Source organism: Peromyscus californicus, unplaced genomic scaffold, assembly GCF_007827085.1.
Source record: "Peromyscus californicus insignis strain IS unplaced genomic scaffold, ASM782708v3 Scaffold_12__1_contigs__length_115047231, whole genome shotgun sequence".
Lineage (NCBI taxonomy): Eukaryota > Metazoa > Chordata > Mammalia > Rodentia > Cricetidae > Peromyscus > Peromyscus californicus.
Window position 1 is genome coordinate 85,267,249 of NW_026294413.1, and position 8,833 is coordinate 85,276,081.

The window sequence follows — 8,833 nt, forward strand, 5'->3', positions numbered from 1 at the left end:
CAGTACCAAGATGTGTGAGCCCAGCATTCGAGGGGGCTGAGGCAGAAGGACTGTGGGTTCAAGACCAGCCTGGGCAACATAGGAAAGTTATATCTCAACATAAATAAATAAATAAATAAATAAATAAATAAATAAATAAATAAATAAATAATATTTGGTAGTCTCTAGGAGAGGTGAAAATGGAAAATAAGCCAGGTATTCACATAGTATCTGTCCCTTAAGGCGTTCCCAGTCCCAGCAGTCATTATGTTATAAACCAGAGCTAAGCCATGGTGATTCTCTTCTGCTGTACTATCTCTGCTCCCCAGGGTAACCCCACAAGGGGCCTATCATCATATCCATTCTGAAGATCAAGAAATTGAGATTCAGAGAGGTTAAGAAACTTGCTGATGGTCACACAGTTGGACAATGTGGAGTCAGGCTTCAAACCTAGCTCTGCTGCCTCTGCAACCAACCAACTTTTTAGATAACTATACACAAGGCTTAGCTCTGTTTATATGCTAAGCAAGCTGCTGGGGGAAGGGTAGGATGGAGGTAGGGAGGGTATGTGTCTTCAACCTTTTTTTTTTTTTTCAGTGAGCTTCAAACCTCCTGCAGTTTAGAACACTGTTGATGCGGAACACACCCATCCAACAAGTGCAAAAACAAACGACCACAGAACCATCAAGCAAGAACAGTGAGTCTAAGAAATCTGCGGAGCTCAAGCACAGAGCTCCTAGCTGCAGACTGGGCACCTTTGTGGGAGAATGGCTTCACCCATCCAGAGTCAAGAGAGTGTCTGGGGGTCATGGCTGTCAAATTATGTGCTCGTGTGTCCATGCAGGTGTGTATGGATGAGGACGGAAGCCGAAAGAGGGTGTTGGGTACCCTCAAGCTAGAGTTACAGGCAGCTGTGAGCCCCCCGATGTGGGTGCTAGGAACCAAACCTGGGTGCTCGGCAAGCAGAGTAAGTGCTCTTAACTACTGAGCCATCTCTCCAGCCACTGCATCATCACATGCTGTATCTGTATCTGTATCATCTGTGTCTGTATCATCTGTATCTGTATCTATATCATCTGTATCTGTATCTGTATCATCTGTATCTGTATCTGTATCATCTGTATCTGTATCTATATCATCTGTATCTGTATCTGTGTATCTGTATCTGTGTATCTGTATCTGTGTATCCGTGTCTGTGTAACCGTGTCTGTGTGTCTGTGTAACTATATCTGTATCTGTATCATCTGTATCTATATTTGTATCTGTATCATCTGTATCTGTATCTATATCTGTGTCTATATCTGTATCTGTATCATCTGTGTCTGTATCTGTGTCTGTACCTGTATCTGTATCATCTATGTCTATGTCTGTGTCTGTATCTGTATCTGTGTCTATATCTGCATCTGTAACTGTATCATCTGTATCTGTATCATCTGTCTGTATCTGTATCATCTGTATCTGTATCATCTGTGTCTGTGTCTGTGTCTGTATCTGTATCTGTATCTGTATCTGTATCTGTATCTGTATCTGTATCTGTATCTGTATCTGTGTCTATACCTGCATCTGTATCTGCATCATCTGTGTCTGTGTCTGTGTCTGTATCTGTGTAGCTGTTACACATCACAGTCTCTGCATCCCAGTAGCTCTCTCCTCATCTCCCCCTCCCCAGGAGGCAGAAATCCCTCATGGAAATTCAGAGTAGGAGTTATCAGTTCTGCCACCAAGACTTGGATCTAATTCTTACCTGCCCTCCCCCCGATTAGGATGCCCAGATGACAGGCTTAGAGGGAAGGATTTATCTCAATAATGCCAAGAATTGTCTATACTTGCATAGGGCATTCCGCTTTAGCTTAGCCAGGCATGAAATTGTAAAACAAGAAACCTAAACCCATAAAGATTTTTGCAGCTTAGAGCCAGTGGGCTACCTAATTATTTGAATTTAAGATACGAAGACACAAAGCCTGGCATGGTGGCACATATCTGTAATCCAGAACTTAGAAGGCTTGGCAGGAGGGGAACAGGCCAAGGCCAGACAGAATTACATAGTGAGATCTTGATTGTAAATAAATAAATAAATGAGTAATGTATGAAATGGGTGCTTCATCACTTAAATCACAAAGTATGGGCCCATGTAACCACTGAGTGGGTGAAGATACCTGCTGACCTGGGTTTGTGTCCACATTGGGGAAGACCTTGACTGTCACAAGCACCCTGTGGTATGTACACATGCACACTCACACTCACACACACACACACACACACACACACACACACACACACACACAGAGGAATAAAAGTAATTAAATTTAAAAATAAATTAATTTGGTGAGTGTAATGGCATATACCTCTTAATGACAGCACTCAGAAGGCAGAGACAGGTGGATTTCTGTGAGTTTGATGTGAGCTTAGTCTACATAACAAGTTTCAAGCCAGCCAGGGCTACATAATGAAACCTCGTCTCAAAACAAATTAATTTAAAAAGCAAAGTAATGAAGTATATAATGTAAAACATGAAAACACTCTGTCCCTAGCTGCCCCTACTCAGCGACCTTAGTCCAGTCTGCTCAGTGCAGTCCCCTTGCTTGGTGGTCTCTTCCTCTTTGTCCACAAATTCTGTAGCTTTTCAATATATATTCAGACATGGGATGAAAATGATATTTGTTTTTACATTTATAGTTTCCTCAGTTATCTCATTAGCCCTCGGGAGGCCATTGGAGACTTGAAAAAAATCCCTAGAAATGAATACAATGGCACCCATTTAATGCCTTCGAAGAGTAGTAAAAGGAGAGATGGGTTAGTGGTTAAGCACGAGTGTTGCTCTTCCAGTGGATCTGGATTTCCAGCACACATGGCAGCTTACAACAGTCTGTAACTCCAGTTCTAGGCGATGCCCTCTCCTGGCTTCCAGGGGTACTGTGCACATGGTGCACACATACGCAGGCAAAACACCCATACACAGAAAACAAAATTAAAATAATTACAAATAAATACAATGAAAAACAAAGCGTGACACAAGATCCCAGGAATGGGTGTGTTGCTGTCCACCTAGTCTCCTTTACTCATAGACATGAAGTCATTGTTTTTCACACTGTGAAATGCTATTTTTTAAAATTTAGCCGGGTGGTGATGGCACATGCCTTTAATCCTAGCACTTGGGAGGCAAAGGCAGGAGGGTCTCTGTGAGTTCAAAGCCAGTCTGGACAGTCAGGACAACACAAAGAAACTCTGTCTCTTAAAATAAAACGAAACAAAAAAGTGAAAAGTTTATATAACATTTATATGTATTAACTATATATGTAATCCATATGTATGAGTGTATGTGGTTTTGTTGTTGTTGTTGTTGTTGTTTTTTCGAGACAGGATTTCTCTGTATAGCTTTGAGCCTTTCGTGGAACTCACTCTGTAGCCCAGGCTGACCTCGAACTCACAGAGATCCACCTGGCTCTGCCTCCTGAGTGCTGGGATTAAAGAGAGTATGTGTTGTGAGTGTACGCTGTGTGTGTGAGGTTGATGGCTGAAGTCAGAAGAGGGAGTTGGATTCCGCCCCTCACCAAGCTTGTGAGCCACCTCACACGTGTGCTGGGAATGGAGTCTTCTGGAAGAGCAGCAGGTGCTCTTATCCACCGAGCCACCTCTCCAGCCCATGACACATGTTTAATTAATATCCAATTTCTAGTACCAGATGCTGAAGGGTAATTTGCCAATCAATATGTTTGTTTACCACCGTTCCAGGCCAGCAATGCAGAGGGTTTTTTCCACCCTCCACTAGAGGGCACGCTCTTTCCAGTTGTTTTATATTCCTCTGCTTCCAGGGTACTTTTCTGTAGTTCGGCCTGTGGGCTAACTACACAGTTTTCTTCTTGCTCCCCTCTCCTATTGGAACCTCACAAGATAGGGGTGGCAATGGCGCCAGAGAGCCGGGGAAGCCTTGAACCCCCAGCCCATCCCTAGTGTGTGTGTGTGTTCTGCACACATTCCATAGGCATGTTATGTCCGAGAGGAGAAGGTTGTTGTTGTTTTGTTTCGTTTTGATTTTTGATTTTTTGAGACAGGATCTTTCTACATAGCCCAGGCTGACCTGGAACTCACAGAGACCCACCTAGCTCTGCCTTCCGAATGCTGGGATTAAAGGCGTGCACCAGAGGTTCTTTTGAGAGCAGTCATTGAGGCAGGCCTTTATCATTTTGTCTCTCTGTGGGGATGGTGCTGCAGGGCAGCCATTCTTAGGAGCCTTCTGTTTGGGCCGTTCTCCAACACTGGCTGTTTAAGTTTTGACAGTGGGATGATGGACAGTTACACCCTGTTGTGGGTTTTATTTATATACTGTTTATTAGAAGTTGAGCTTCATTGGCCTGTCAAGGACTTTCTTTTTATATCTTCTGTTTTTCTTTACGTATCTTGATAATATGCTAATGTCTTCTCCAGGTGCTGGCCACCTGTTCTCCCAGTCTTGGATGATCTTTAACTTCTATTTCTTTAATTTTTTAATTAAAAAAATTTTAATTAATTAATTAATTAATTTTTTGTTTTTGTTTTTTGAGACAGGGTTTCTCTGTATAGCCCTGGCTGTCCTGGAACTCACTCTGTAGACCAGGCTCTCGAACTCAGAGATCTGTCTCTGCCTCCCACACAATGGCATTGAAGGTCTGTGCCACCACCGAGCAGCAAAAATTTTTAATTTTTAAAATTATGTTTTAGCCGGGCAGTGGTGGCACATGCCTTTAATCCCAGCACTTGGGAGGCAGAGGCAGGCGGATCTCTGTGAGTTCAAGGCCAGCCTGGTCTACAGAGCGAGTTCCAGGAAAGGCGCAAAGCTACACAGAGAAACCCTGTTCGAAAAAACAAAACAAAAAAAAATAATAATATTATTATTTTTTGATTATGTGTCTGTGTGTGCGTATGTGTACATGAATGCAGGCTCCTTCAGGGGCAGACCTGTCAGGCCCCCTGGGGCTGGGGTTACAAGTGTTGTGAGTCTCCTGATGTGGTGCAGGGAACGCAGCCTGGCTCCTCTGGAAGAGCAGTGCGTGTTCTTAACTGCTGAGCCATCTCTCCAGCCCCTATTTAATTAAATTGGAAAGAAAGAAAGAAAAAAAAATTGTATGCTTGTACATGCAGTGCCCATGGAGGCCAGAAGAGGGTGTAAAATCCCCCGGAACTAGATAAGGATGCTAGGAACTGAACCTAGGTCCTCTGCAAGAGCACCAAGTGCTCTGAACTACTGAGCCATCTCCCCAGCTTCCCAAGACGGGGCGAAAGAGACAGAATATGGCTAGTGGTAGAAGATTTGCTTGTTTTCTTACAAAGTCCAGCAGAACTAGAACGGCATGCATCACTCCATGCACTGGCAGAATTGCAGTATATGCAAAGTAATTTATGTCCTCACCCAGAGAAGCCAGCCCAAACACACAAAGGAACACTAACAGAGCCCAGCAGTGGTGGCGCAAGCCTTTAATCCCAGCACTCGGGAGGCAGAGGCAGGTGGATCTCTGTGAGTGCGAGGCCAGCCTGGTCTACAGAATGAGTTCCAGGACAGTACACACCCATTTACTAAGGTCTGCCTTCAGCATTCTCCAGAAATGAGCATTGACATTGTAAACGGAGGTGGGCATCAATGGATGGAACTAATGGGCTATGCCAGGCAGCTGCCAGGGCAGAGTGCATGGGCAAGGTGGCTGAGGGGGGAGGGTAGTAAGTGCCATCGCTGGTTGTTATTCTGCCATTTTCACACTGTCTTCTCTGAACACAGTGCTCAGCTAAGGCTGCACAAGTCTTAGACTAGCGAGGCAGTCCGCAATTACGCTTTTTATATAAAATGGATTAAGCGATCTCGTGTTGGAGGCAGGGTGTATCTGTGCAGCTTGTTCTGTCCTCTGAACTCTGGGGCCCTAGGAAAATCACCAGCCAGTGAGGGGATGTGTAGGAGGGGACATGCAAGTGGGGTTATTTGGTGGCTGGCAGTGGTGGGCCTTGGGCAGTCTGGGTCCTCATGGCCACCCACAGAGGGAAGTGCTCTTTCTAGAAGAGCTACCCCATCCTGGAATGTTCCCATTTCCCTGCCAGGTAGCCCAGAGACCCACATAGAGTGGAGTGGGAGGCTCAGAGGAGCTAGGCGGTGGCGGCCAAGGTATGCAGTCCTAAGGACCCAAGCAGTTTGCTCCAAAGCTGCCTCAGGCCATGCAGGCATGCTACAGCCTGTTGTTGGAACTCCTCAGCCTGGGCTGCTGGGGGACACATGTCAGGGAATCTGGCAGGGGCTTGTTCTCCTTGCTCATGGCCAAAGGCAAGGAGCCAAGGGAAGCAGGAAATAGAGGCTGGCTGGACTTCTGGGCATGGTGGTTGGGCGAGAGGGACGGTCCAGCTAGACGCGCCTCAGCGGCTGGGGGGTCTGGAACGCACAAAGCCTTCTTGTCCTCTGCTTTTGGCACCAAACAAGGATTTCCAAAGCCACAGGGAGGCCTGGGCTAGGAAAGCCCTCCTTGATGCAATGAACAAGGCCAGCTTCTCTATGCACAAACGGAGGACAGTTGCTGGTCCAAGGCTCATAGAATTAACAGAAAAGGTGTCGCTAGGTTGGCATGGGCATCTCGAGTGGGTTCAGAAAAGGAGGCAGAAGACTTGGAATGTTGAGATTCAGTCCTTTTAAAAATAATTATTTATTATATTATTTTGTGACTGGGTCTCATGTAGCTCAGGCTAGTCTTGAACTCATTATGTAGCCAATAATGACCTTAAACTTCTGATCCTCCTGCCTTCAGTTCTGGGATTACAGATGTGCTCTAGCATGCCTGGTTTATGAGGTGCTGGGGATTGAATCCAGGACTTCGTAAATGCTAAGCAAGCTCTGTACTTACTGAGTTACAGTCCCAAGTGTTCCTGTGTCCCAAACAGTCCCAGGAGAAGGGGAGGTATAGGAAGATGAGGCAATCTCCTTAGTGTAGGGAGACGAGAAATGTAGGAGGTGAGGGGTGAGGTGAATGCTAGCAGTGGTGTGGTACCTGCCAGCTCAGCTCTGGGGTGCTCACAAGGGATGCTCATACAAGGGATGCTCACACAAGGGATGCTCACACAGGGCATCCACAGGGCTGAGTCGAGCTAATCATCACAAACAGGGCGTTTCCCACATGTTCTAGGATCCCCTGTCGAGATCGGAGGCAGCTGGCACCCCCCACCCCCAGCCCTTAGAGAATGTTCTCTGCAGCACTCTATGGAGAGATGATCTCATTTATGTCACCATAAAAATGTTAGCTGTCTGCAGACCATGTGTGGCTGACCTTTGAAGAATGTGAGGTAGTTTCTGTTAGTAATGGAGTAATAAAAAAACATCTCAAGTAAAGCAGGGTGTGGGGCGCTTGCCTGTGTTCTCAGCCCTCTAGAGGAAGAGGCGGGAGGATTGACAGTTCAAGGCCAGCCTGGGCTACATAGTAAGACACTGTCAAAAACAAAACACAGCAGAATTCCTCTGCCTGTCTCTGAGTTGCTTTCCTAGGCTTTTCTGAGCCTAAAGCTGCTCAAGTCAGGGCCTTGCTGATTCCGACTTTCCTCAGGGTGCAAAGGTGTGAGCAATGTCAGCCCTCCGGGATGTTCAAGGTTCCCAGGGAAAGTGATAACGGCGGAGGCGTGGCGGGGTTTAACTGAGCCAAGACTCGGTCACGGCAAATCCTCCCATTCTTTTTCCTCTGGAATCATAGCTGAATGTACTCCGCACCCAAAGTCAACCCATAATTGCACATGTTTACAGGCTGGGTATCAGCATGTGCACAGACTTTGTGGAATGTTCAAATCAAGGTACGCTAAGCAAACATTTATCATTTCTTTTCTAGAAGAACTTTCAAAATCCTTTGGTTTTTGTTTGATTTTGTTTTCAGAGAGGGTCTCTTCCAGCCCAGGCTAGCGTCGAACTTGCTCTGAAACCAGTATGACATTGAACTCCTGATCCTCCTGCCTCCACTGCCCCAGTCCTGGGACTACAAGTGCTTGCCATTTTATGTCCAGTGCAAACTCCTTTGTCTAAATTTTTATTTTGTTTGAGATGAGGACTCACCATGTCATCCAAGCTGGCCTCAAAATACTGGACTGACTAGGTATAGAGGCATATGCCTCTAATTTCTGTACTTTGGAAGAGTTCAAAGTTATCCTTGTCTACATATGGCATTTAAGGACCCCCCCCCCCCACACACACACACTTATGGTCTCCAGAGAACACTTTGCCTCAACCTTCCTTATAGCTAGGGCTATAGATGTCACCACAGCACACCAGGCTTTCCCAGGTTTATAAATTTTTTAAAAGTTTTTATTTAATTTTAAGTTGATACTTTCTACTGATTTCCAACTATGAAGTAGGATGATTACACACACACACACACACACACACACACACACCTTTTTAGAGGCAGGCTCTTGCTATGTAGTGGAGAATCATCTTGAATGGTGTCCAAGAGTATTAAACTGTCTCCTGTGCTCGCCTGCCTCACCAGCTCCCAGGAGAAGCAGAAGCCAGAGGACCATAAATTTGTGGCCAGCCTGGGCTGTATAGCAAAACTCTCAAATTAAAAAGAAAAGAAAAAGTCTTTTACCAATGCATGAAATGAGAGGTAATACATTACAAACAAGGGACCCTTCAGTCAGGAACGTTAAATTCTCTGTCTTATGTGGTTGACCATCCCTGTAAAGAAGTAACTGAAAGGTCACTAGGTTAATTTCCCATAGCTCTGTTTTACCTTCCCTCCTGGACAGTGGAGCCCTGGGCAGGTCAGCTTCTCTTCTACATCCTCCCAGTTGTGAGAGACTGAAAGAATTCATCCTGCTTCAGGTTGGGGGAAGAGTCCTGAACCCGGAAGGGTAGCATCAAACG